At 41.6% G+C, this 12,151-nt stretch overlaps 1 protein-coding gene and 1 long non-coding RNA gene across 2 annotated transcripts in view; one reads left to right on the forward strand and one right to left on the reverse strand.

Moving 5' to 3' along the window:
* CWC22 (CWC22 spliceosome associated protein homolog) overlaps window positions 1-2,307 on the reverse strand; it is a 55,185-nt gene extending 52,878 nt beyond the window's left edge. The window contains exon 1 of the mRNA XM_010959983.3: window positions 2,154-2,307. The gene's annotated coding sequence lies outside the window, so the exon portion shown is untranslated. The remainder of the gene's footprint in view (window positions 1-2,153) is intronic.
* Window positions 2,308-2,488: 181 nt separating this feature from the next.
* Window positions 2,489-12,151, forward strand: part of LOC141577722 (uncharacterized) — a 556,628-nt gene continuing 546,965 nt past the window's right edge. Inside the window, exon 1 of the long non-coding RNA XR_012507068.1 lies at window positions 2,489-2,896. This is a non-coding gene — a long non-coding RNA (uncharacterized LOC141577722). The remainder of the gene's footprint in view (window positions 2,897-12,151) is intronic.

Raw genomic sequence — 12,151 nt, forward strand, 5'->3', positions numbered from 1 at the left:
AAGTGGGCAATAAATAAACTAATGTTCAAGTTAAGGCGTGGGCACCATAAATACACAACGTATCACCGTGTACTCTCTCAAATACAACAAGCATTGTAGATCACTTGGCAATGTACAATCATCAGGGAGGAGACTTAACCTCTAACAATTCAGCAGCTGGGAAAATGCACAGAGCTAAGAAGTCTGGTTTAGGAAAGATAATTAAGGAGTCTAGGAAGTGTCAGAATTCCAGAAGTGATTGGAGCTCAACTATCCAAAGTACGGAGGGATGTGGTGGCATAATAACAAGGAAATACTGGCTGGCCAAAGATCAAATACTTTGGAGTAAGGAAGGCAACAAACCTGATTCTGGGGGTGGAGGTGAACTATAGCAGACACCTAGGAGATGGGCTTCAACAGTGGCTCTCAAACTAGCTGGCATGAGAAGCATGTGAATGCTTTGGTTAAAAAAGACATCACAGGGCCCGCCACTCCCCAGTTTCTGATTCAACAGGACTGGGGTGAAGCCTAATAATTTACATTTCTAATAAGTTCTACAGAGATACTAATGCTACTGATCCTACTGATTCCGGAGAATCATTTTCAGAACCATTGGGCCAGGGTATTAGATCAAAGTTCTTGGCCTCTGAAGTCTGAGTCCCAGCCAAATGCTCCATGAAAGTGGCATAGGCATTTAAAAGTGGAAGGGCAATATTCAGAACCAAAGAACAAGAAATGAGGCACAGAGAATTCATCAATTATACTGCAGTAGTAATCATAACATAATAGCTGATACTGCATGCCAGGCACTGTGCATGGTACCTTATATGCCTTATTTTTCTTCATCCTCAAGACAACCTGCATTTTTCGTTTGAGAAAGCTGAGACTAGAGATGTTAGGTAATCTGTCCCAAGTGAAAGACCTAATAAGTGCTGAACCAAGACTGGAATTTTTGGTTTACTAGTCCATCACCCAGTACCAATATAAGTAGGCCTCTTCCTCCTCCCATAGATGCTGCTTGTAGAAATGCTTTTTGTTATCAAGATCACACTTTTAACGCCAATTCTAAATTCACTTTTCCATAGTAGGATGTTAACTGAAGTTGACTCCTGAGTTCACTGGCACTCCTATGATTAAGTTTAAATATCGATAAGGAGACAGGTTAACTGATTTTCTGAAGACCAAGTGTGCTCGTTTATCTATCTGCTATTTCCTGTCTGTGGACACCTACAAGTGCAAAGAGAACAATTACCGCACTTTCAATCCCCTAATTCTTGCATCTGGAATAGCCTTTCCCCATTTTTTAATTTATGCATTTATCTCAAATAATTGTTGTGAGGATTAACTGAAAATAGGTTAAGCGGTTATTGCAGTTGGACTCAGTGAAATTATTATATTATATATTACACTTACATGCAGGTGTATTATAGGATCGGAGGTCGAAAGAAAGGTGGTGGAGGTTGGAGACCTAAGTTTGAAAATTACCACCTTACTGGAGGTAGTTCAAGTTATGGAATGATAAAGGGTGACCGAGGAAGAGCACACATAATGAGGAACGGATAGTTCCCAGGACTAAACACTAGAGAGTATCAGTATTTACATGACAAATGAATGAAAAAGAGACGATTAATGACATTTTAAAGAAGCTGTCACAGGATATTACGCTGGAAACAGGAATCAGAGTAGGAAGTTTCACTATTTTTAAACTTACTACTGTTCATTAATCCCACACCCGTGGACTGGGGCACTAAGAAAGGGGCCTTGAGAAGCCCAAACGACTCTATAGGCTCTAAAGGATCCGAGTCCAAAACACACTGCACACGAAAGAGCAGTACCAGCGCTAGTGCTGGATTCCACAATAAAGACACTGCGGCTAGACAATCCTAGGAACCTCACGAGGAAGCTAAGTCCGTCCGCGCAGGCGGGAAGGGAGTACTCTGCCCCCTCCCAACCCGACCCGCTGGGCCTCCTCGGCCAGACCGACACTCCCAGCCCAACCTCGCGGGCCAGCGCGCGGCGGGAGGAGACCCAAGAGCAGCCCGGCGCCACCCACGGTGGTATCAACGAGCCCACACCCACTCCAAGGTCCCCTTCACCTCGCACCCAGTCCGGCAACCCGCCACCCCCAACTCTGGTTCACTGCCTGGAGAGAGTCTACGGAGTTCGGTAATTACCTGGAGCTCCACCGCGCCGCCATTACACCGGATGCACGTCACTTCCTCTTCCCGGGCCCAGCAGTAGAAGGAACGCGGAACGTGAAATACATAAAAAGCCACGCTAAATTGACTTCGAAATGTTATTCTATTAATTTATTTTAAATGCCATCTTGTAATACCAGATTCAGAGCAGTCGATCCGGCCACACTTTTCCCTTCCCAAGGTGGCGACAAAAAATACAAACTACAAAGTCCAGAACCCACCGCAAAGGAGGGCGGAAGTGACGCGCGCAATTGTAGGCTTAGAAAGCCGCAATGTACGACGGGAACGGTAGTTCCTCTGGAGAAGCGCCAGAGAGCGCGTTCAGGACGCCCGCGGGAAACATGGTTGTGAGGAAAATTTAGCAAAATTTACTTTAATCTAAAATTATATTTTTGCGCTTGGCAAAAAAGTAGACGTTAGTGTAGGCACTTTTCCTTGAAAATCTTGAGGAGCGCAGACACCTTTTTCAGACTTTTTACGATAGTTAGACCAAGAACGAATATAAGGAAAAAATGTTACCACATGTTAAGTGACTACTAAGTTTCAAGATTTCAAGCCTAAGTGAATGTTGGACCACAAACAGAGTGAAGTGAGGAGAAACTAATTCTGTAGAGAAGATGTTGCCTCTGTTTTAGTTAAGTTACCAACTGACGAGAGAGACATCGCGAGGAGAGATTGCCTGACTGACTTGGAAATAGCGGTCTGTACAGAGCTCAGAGGTAATCAAGGTATTTTCTTAAACGTTACTTTTCGGTAGTAACAAAACCTAAAAGTTAAGCTACTTGTTACTATTTTGGGAACTGTCTTTTCCTAAAAACAGCTGTATCTTTATGTTCCTCAGCAATGTATAGGTGAGGCCTGGTTTCTCTACACGCTTACCTTTACAATTTTAGAGTGCTAATACTACCAACCTTTTCCTAGAGACACGAGAGTATAATGATTACAGATAAAGACAGTGGAGTGGAACAACTTATGTTTAAAACATGAATCTATTGATATATACTCATGGACAATTACCCTTGGGCAGGTTACTTTACACTGTGTGCCCATTTCCGGATCTGTTAGGTAAAAATAATAGTGCACACCCCATAGGATATTTTTAAGAAGTTATTAGTTGATACACTTGATGCATTTGAGATAATTCCTACTATATAATAGTATTATCTGTCCCTTTTTCATATTTAAGATAATTGGCCATAGTTTAAAGTTCGTTTTGGTACCTTAAAATATTTAAGGGGATAGATTTCAGTCGGACTAATACAGGGCACAGGAAATGAATCTGGTAAGCGTTTGTATCTGTATCTGAAAAAACCATAGTACCACCTCTACAATTATCAATAGAAATAGGAAAGTTAGAGTTGGACCTAGGAGAATTGGATGGAACTGGGAAAGACTAGGTTTGTCATCTGGATCCTAAAGGAAGCAAACGGGGATAGAATTAAGAATGTAAAAAAGGTGAAAAGAAAGCGAGGAAACTAGCTGGGGCAGGAGTAGCTCCAGAGCTAGAGTGCCTCCCTGGGATAAACTGGCTAGGCCCTTGTAACATAGTCTGTCTCAGTCATTGGCCAGAGCCTCCCTGAGAAGAATGTGGCCTTGACTCAAAACCTGAGGTGGGCTTGGAAGTGGTCACAGCTAAAGTCTGTCACCTAACCACATTCTTCGTAACTAGGTAAAAAGCCTTTTATTGAAGAGGTGTCTGAGCAGCACATCTCTGGTTTGTCACAGTTCACCTTTTGCACCATGTAGATTCATTCTCCATACACATTTAGGGAACCGTTTCCTTCCTGAAGAGAAACTTCAGACAGAAGTTAGTGGGACGAACTGTAGTCCCAATCTTTGCAGTTGGTCCTGAGCCACAACTGAACTCATTGCCTTTTTCCTCCACTATCCATTCTAAATTTTCCTCACTCTCAGCTACCATGTGTGCTGGTCTCAGTAATTAAACTAGTGGTGTAAAAACTCTAATTCTTGAGAAATTTAAGCCCCTGTTAAGTCCCCTTCTCAGGCAGGTGTTGCTGCACTTGTCTATTTACAGTCACTATCAGGCAAGGTAGAGGTGCCCAAGTGCTCATATGAGTACCACACGTATTCTTACTTGCCCCCATTGAGTAACATCAAGCTTACCTCCTCCTGATGATCAGAGTTAGCTTCTCTGCCAAGGTGTTGACTCCTTCTTGCCAGCTTGTCCCTGAACTCAAGAAGTTCACAGTTCCCAGGCAGCAGGTGAAGCTTAATTCAGAAGGACCCTTGCTGTGTCCTCTAGCAAGAATACACCACCTTTGGAGACTAGGAACTCTTAACTGACAAAGTTCAGAGTTGCAGGAATGGGGTAAGTACTGTGTCTCTTAGTGGGTCATTGGGAATGATAGTAAATGGGGCTATAGCTGTTTTAATCCATTGTTTTCTGGCTCCATGTATTGTTTCTATCCAGGACCCTGAGCCACATCAGGGTCTACTGCATCCTGGGGAACAGCACCTCATTCTTGCAGGGTATTGTCTCTAAGCAAGTGCTTGAACTTATCCTCAGCAGGCCATTGCAGTGCTATATGAGGCCACCAGCTTCTAAGACATGAAACATGTGATTCAACCAGTGGAATCCATGGTCACAGACACCTCCCTGCACCACCTTTGCTGTAAATTATTTCCCTAGTTGTATGCTTTATTGTATTATATTCCAGGCATGCCTGTGGATCAGGCATTGTGTAAGTCCCCAGATAGTTGTGCTAGGTAAAGATTGCTGGGTATGGAAGGCAACTGCTTACCCAAAATAAATAATCTAGTCCCCATGTTGCCCCTTCCAGGATAGAAAGATCCCAGTGTAGTCAACTTGCCACCAAGTGGTTACTTGATCTCCTAGAGGAGTGATGACGTATTAGGGCTCAACATCAGTCTCTCTTGCTGGCAGATTGAATTTTCAGATGAGGCAGGAAACAGGTCACCTGTGGTAAGTGGAATCCATGCTTCTGGACCCATTCATAGACTCCATTCTCGTCACTGTGGCCATTTTATTCATGTGCCCATTATGCCAGCACTGGGGTGGCCACTGACAAGGACAGGCTAACATCAACTAACTGAGTAATTTTGTCTACTTGGCTGTTTAGTGCTTCTTCCATGATGTATACTTTCTGGTGGACATTGACATGCAATAAAAAGATCACACTTTTTGCCCATACCAGTATTTTTATCCACATACCTCTAGGCCTCCAAGACCTCCTTGTCTGCAGTCTTCTAAATCTCTTTATTTTCAGATATCTGACCAGCTAGTCAGGCTATTTGCCTTTCGCCTACATGTATATCTGTATGTATGTATGTATGTATGTATGTATGTATGTATGTATGTATGTATTTGTCTGTCTGCCTATCTATCTATCTATCTATCGAGAGACCACTTTTCCTTCCATACAAAGTAGATAATGGATGACCAGGTGTACACCTGAAGTTCTGAAGCTCTGCCCATTAGGAAGATTGTCCCTCTCCTCTGTTTTCAAGGCTGTTCCTGACTGAGAGTTTAATGTAGTTGCTGTTCAATTTAAGCTTTTATCCAAGTACTTAGCCAACCTGTCTGTAAACTAAGCCTTTTTTTCTTCTTCAGCTTGTTCAGGACCCCACCTCCTACCCTATATGGCCATCAGTATGAGCTGAGAGAGGGCTGTCAGTGCAATTGCGATGGGTGAGGTCAGGGTTTGCACTATCTGTTGATGCAGATTTCTTGTACCCCCTGGTCTTCTTCATGCCTTTATCCCCAATATAACACTTTCATCTTATGATGAATTGTGACTGGACCCCCAGAATTTATGACATGGTGGATTCAGCAAGACACATTTCACTTGTGCCACTCAGCATCTCACATTCCCCATTTAGCAGTAGCCTGCCAAGAGCTATTTTTCAAAAGTTGTACAACCTTGATCCAGAACCCCAGGAATTTGAACTGTGATTCTTCTACTAAGATTTCCATAAACTCCATACTGCATCTTTTCCTGAAACTGACAACTCTAATGCCATAGGATCTGCCAGATCCTTTAGCCCAAGTATCAAGGCTGCTTGCACTATGGCTCACACCTGCTGTGGAGCCCTTTCTTGTGCCAGGTTGCAAGGCAGCTTTGTATGTCACCTGGTATTATTTGGGCCAGAAATCCAGTCCTAGGCCTGGAGTGCATTGTTCACAGAACCCAAAGCAGCCTCCTAGGCCATGTGCTTTCTCCTTTCTTATAGGGGATGCAAGAGGCAGCAATTTGTCTTTTACTTTAAAAAGGATATTTTATCACTTCCCAGAACACTGGGCCCTTAGAAGCTTTAATGAAGGGACAGGTCCCTGATTCTTCATGGGGTTTATTTCCTAGTCTCTGGAGAACAAACCTCTAGCAGACTAGACACCTCTTGTTAACCTGTTTGAGCAACATGATGTCATTGTTATAATGGATCAATATGATCTTCTACAGAATTTCCAGATAATCCAGATCTCTTTGGACTATATTATGAAAGAGAAGAGTTAACAAAGCCTTGGGGCTAGACTGTCAATGCATGTTGTTATCCGTTTATTTCATGTGGACATGAACTACTTCTAATTGTCTTTCTTGATTGGGGTAGAAAAGAATGCTTTCTCCAAATCAATGGTCACATACCATGTACCTGAGGCCCTATTCTCCTGCTTTAGTAATGATACCAGTCTTGGTATGGCGGCTGCATGTGGGGGCTGCTACTTGTTTGAACTTGGGGTATTCTATAGTCATTCTGCTAATTCATCTGGTTTCTGCAGGTGCCAGAATGTCAAATTAAAGGGAGATGTGATGGGAACTATTATTTCTGTATCCTTTATCTCTGTCATACCCCTGGCATTGTTATATTGTTTTAGATTTACACTCTTGGCCAGGAGAGGCAGTTTGAAAGACTTCTCTTTGGCTTTCCCATTCTGATAGCTCTCACTCTGCAGGCCAAGGACAATATATGGAAATTACTCCAACTGTGAAGTATGTCAATCCCATCTATATACTTGGGACTGGATAAATGACCACTAAGTTAATCTGTGAATCCAGTGGACCATTGTGGGCCAGACTCTGGCCATAACTCCATTTACTACCTGGCCTCCATATACCTCCATTCAAATAGCAGAGCCATGCTGTTGCTTCAGATCTTCAGGTATCAGTGTCAACTCTGACTTGTATCTGATAGCCCTCAAAATATGTGAGTACTCCCCTTTATCCATGTACAGTCATTGAAATAAGTCCAAGTGGGTCGTTGGGGAAAGGCTCATGAGAAGTTTTTTTTTTTTTTTAATTGAAGTACAGTAAGTTATAATATGTCAGTTTCTGGTGTACAGCACAGTGTCCCAGTCATGGATATACATACATATATTCAGGCACGGGGGTATAGCTCAGTAGAGCATTTGACTGCACATATTATTCATTTCATATTCCTTTTTCATTAAAGGTTATTAGAAGATATTGAATGTAGTTCCCTGTGCAATACAGAAGAAACTTGTTTTTTCAGATCTGTTTTTGTATATAGTAGCTAACATTTGCAAATCTCAAACTCCCAAATTTATCCCTTCCTACCCCCTTTCTCTGGTAACCATAATAATGTTTACTATATCTGCGAGTCTATTTCTGTTTTGTAGATGAGTTCATAGTGTCCTTTTTTTTTAAGATTCCACATAAGAGTGAAATCATATGGTATTCTTCTTTCTCTTTCTGGCTTACTTCACTTAGAATGACGATCTCTAAGTCCAACCATGTTGCTGCAAATGACATTATTTTATTCTTTTTATGGCTGAGTAGTATTCCATTGTGTATATATACCACAATATTTTTATCCAGTTATCTGTCAATGGACAATTAGGTGGCTTCCATGTCTTGGCTATACAACATATACTAGATATGATGTTGCAGGGTGCTTGCTCTTGAGACCTACTAAGTCTTCAACCAATAGTCTGAAAACTGGTACAGGTCCAGGAATTGGGCAAGAGATTGTGACTTTTTATTGGGGCAAACACCCTCAGCCTCCTGCACATCCATTCTTGTAATCATGTATATATTAAGCAACACTGTCGTTGGCTGCCCATATATTTTGCCCCTTGTGACACCATGTTCTGTTAACCATTTTCACAACTCCCTATTGGCTGCTGCTCCTATGTTCTGGTTATTATAATTGTGACCTCCTAGCATCTGAGGGTTAAGTGTTGTTCATCCCCTCTTACTTCAGAGCCACATCATCTGCACTGCTACTAATGAACCAAATTCCATGGCAGGCTCTCCTATAGTCAGCCCTGAGTTGTAAAGAGGAATCAGCACTGGATGTCTTTCTTTGTGATGCTGGTGCCCCTCTTACTAGCACATTCCTCTTGGCCATGGGGAATGATATGTCTTTTGGATCCTCCTGTGCAAAGTAATTTTCTGGTAGGTTTTCTGGCCTCACATAATATATTCACTCCAGCATGTCCACTCTCCTGAGCTCTTTATGTCCTTTCTCCAGGGTCAGCTATGGCAATTCAGGCACTTCATTTCCCTCGGCTTGAGCCATTACTCCTCCAGATGTCTGGGAATTACTCTAGCAGCACGTTTGCTCCACCTACTTGGATTCTTTCCAGAGTGTTTAATTCTATATTCCAAGAGAATGCCCCCAAATCAATAAACTCTCTCTGTCTAGTATATTCCAGTGTTCTCTACCACTGAAAAGTTTTAGCAATTGCTCAACCATATTGTGCCAAGTACTAATGGTGCCCCATATACCACCTAGGATGGGCCCAATTTTTTGCCAGTCAGGAAGCGAGGGATCCAGTTTCAAAATCCCAACTCACTATTTAGTTTTTTGAGTCATTCCTGGTGCCACGGTGTCATTTGGGTCCTCTGAGAAGTGGACATTGAGATGGAGACAGGAGAGTAAAAAGTTTGTTGGGGATTGACACCTGTGAAAGGAAAGGGCAGGAAAAAAGATTGAGCAGGAAGTCAACAGACCACAAGGCAGATCTGATGAAGTCTCTGAAAGCCCAGCAGAGAGGTCCAGCGTGAGGATTAGCATTTAGAAGAGTCTTGCACTGGGTGAAAGTCTAGGCCCTTTGTAGCACATCTTGTTTGGTCATTGGCTGAGGCCACCCACCCCCAAGAAGAGCGTGACCTGAGCTCAAAAGCTGAGGCCAAACCTGAAGGAGTTAATAGCTGGAGGCCACAAGTCCTTTCCTGAAGAGGGATCTGAACATCTGAAGGGTACATTTCTGTGTCTGTCACATAGGTACTAGTACTAGAAATAATTACATGTGTTTGGTATGTTCTGTATTTCTTAATTAGTTCACCACTGTTGTAAGGATCACATGGGAGTAATTGTCAAATCAGAAGAGATCTCAGCCTTTCCTGGGTTTAAGTTCATATAAAAATTTCAGAGATTGTAGATTTTAAGGGAATGACCTGAAAATTTGCCACTGCCCTCACTGTTCATAATAGGTTCTTAGTTCATGGGAAACATCGATGAAACCCTTACGAAACAGCTAGAAATAGAAGGAGAATTTTACTCTCCTTCAATCTGATATTATTGGTACTGTAAGAAACTGATCACAGCAATTTGGTCTCATTATTAAGCAGGTTTCTGCTTCTCTCTGAAGCTTACCTGAGACTCTAGTTTAGGCAAGAGGTTAATGATTGTGTCATTAACAGAAAACAGTCTCAGAGCCCTATGAAAAAGACTGTACTAGGTTCTCTGAACTATGGGTATTTCAAAGAACAGAATCTTGGGGACAAGCTTCCAAGGTAAAATTCCTTAGGAAACTTTTAGACTTTATCAGTGTACCAAGTTAGAATTCCCAGGACTCTTTTCTATCCAAAAGGGGACATCCTTCATCAAAGCTAACTATTTGACCCAAGATCCAGTGAAATACAAATTAAGTTCAGTGGACTTAATAAACTATTGAAGGAAATTTTAATATGGTCATTTATTCAGAATATTTTTGGTATTACTTTAATGTTCTGTTTTTTGTGGGTATATGAAAGAGCCCTTTCCTTTTCTTCTGAAGCTACTTCAAGTCTTTAATTTGGTTAACTCTGCCTTTGGGATCTGATTTTCACTAACACTTAAGAATTGAGAAACAGATATTTTTACTGAGTCTCCTTACTTTCATAGTCTTTTTTCAATAAGAATAGTTCTTCCTTTTTATGAGACTACAAATGGACAAACCAACTGTGCAACAAAGCCATACTGGAAGTGTCGCATTTGAGAATAATTCTTATTTAATTGTGTATCATTCAAGGTTGACTTTATATGTCAAGACCAGCTCATGAATGACATTAGCTGTTGGCTTTAGCAGTGAAGGCCAGCCAGCTGAGTTAATGACCACTGATCTAAGGATCCTCACTAATCCCTTTTCCTATGAAGCTCAAATGCTGTCTTGGAGAGGGAGTAAAGGAGGGATGGATCTTGAATGATTAAAGTTTTACTTGGATACCTGAGCATTACTTAGTGTTGTTTTTGTTTTTGTTTTTGTTTGTTTTTGTTTTTGTTTTTGTTTTTGTTTTTGTTTTTGTTTTAGTGGTTGGGCAGTACTAACCTGCAAGGGGTGTTTGGAAATGTGTAAGGATGGTGAAGTTTGTCACCATGCCTGGAAAGGCTGCTCCTGGTATTTTGGAGAAAGAGGAGGTAGGGATGAGAAGGGGCAGGGGTGCTAAATGTCTGCAGAGCTCTGGAAAGAACTATCTTCCCATCATACCCCTTGAATTATCGTGAGAAACACAGAGAGTGCTGAAATCATATTCTCCATTTGGGTTTAGAAGAGTGGCTTAACAGTTTCTGTTTTGTTTAATTTTTCTCCACACAACCCAATGAGTAGAGTTCTTGAGGAAGGTAAGAGTAGTTTAAATCAAATTAAGAATTACTTTTCCTTCTCATATCCCATTTGTAATATGATTGGTCCTGTTACAGCTATACTTAAAAGGAGAGTTAACCAAATGCAACGTCATTATAGCTGTATTTTTAAAAACTGGGAGTACCGACTCCTGGAAGGAACAAGAGATATTCTTTACTTGATTTTCTTTAAGATATGTTTTTGTCTAGGGCACCTAAATCTCAGATGATTATATTTATCACACTCAGAAGCCAAAGCTTTGACCCGCTATTGTGTGACTCAATTCATATCATATTTTGTCCATTTTAACAAGCCTCCAGTGCTTATGTAACCCACATGTAATAACTTAAAAGGTCTGTTGGAACTATTTCTGACAGTTTCTACGAAAACACTTTAATTGGGATGGCCAACAGCTTTTAACTGCCACAGGGGATGTTTTGCTACAGGAGGTGGGTGGGAAAAGAAACAAAAACCCACTAAAGAAGAGGGTTCTTTTACCCACCCCCACCCCAACCTGTGTTTTTCTTTCTGATGATGTTTCCAGAAAGCTGGACTTTCAGACAAATGTTAACGTTTCCAAAAGGCAGACAGTGCCTTTTTCTGTCAGTGAAAGCAGAGGCAGGAGAAAATGCTTTCCAGGGGGAAGTGGAGATGAAGAGGAAAGTTGGGTCTAAGAGTAAGGAAGAGTAAAAGAGAAGACTAAAAGCAGTGAAAAAAAAAGAGAAGGAGAGAAAGAGAGAAATAAATGAAATGGTAACAAGAGTGATATTTCAGAGTCATAATCCAACAGGAGTGAGCAGTAATGATCTTGTATTGCAAGCAAGTGGACAAGGACTCTACCTTTGGTACAAGATAAGAATTTGATGATGATGTGTGCTGCATGCTCGAATCTCAGCACTGCCTGGGCCATTGGGAAGCAGGAGGGAGCACACTGAGTCTGTCTGCAAATTCTGCCTCTGAGAGGGAAGCTGAGATAACCAATCTCGGGTACTAGGGAGCAGTAGAGCATGCTAGTTAAAACATGACGCCCAGAGCCAGATTGATAGTCTAAGTCTAAATTTAATAGCTGAATTAGCTATTTATTGTTACATAACAAATTACACTAAAGCTGAGTGTTTGAAACTACATTTATTATCTCACATTTTCTGGG

Source organism: Camelus bactrianus, chromosome 5 (genome assembly GCF_048773025.1).
Source record: "Camelus bactrianus isolate YW-2024 breed Bactrian camel chromosome 5, ASM4877302v1, whole genome shotgun sequence".
Lineage (NCBI taxonomy): Eukaryota > Metazoa > Chordata > Mammalia > Artiodactyla > Camelidae > Camelus > Camelus bactrianus.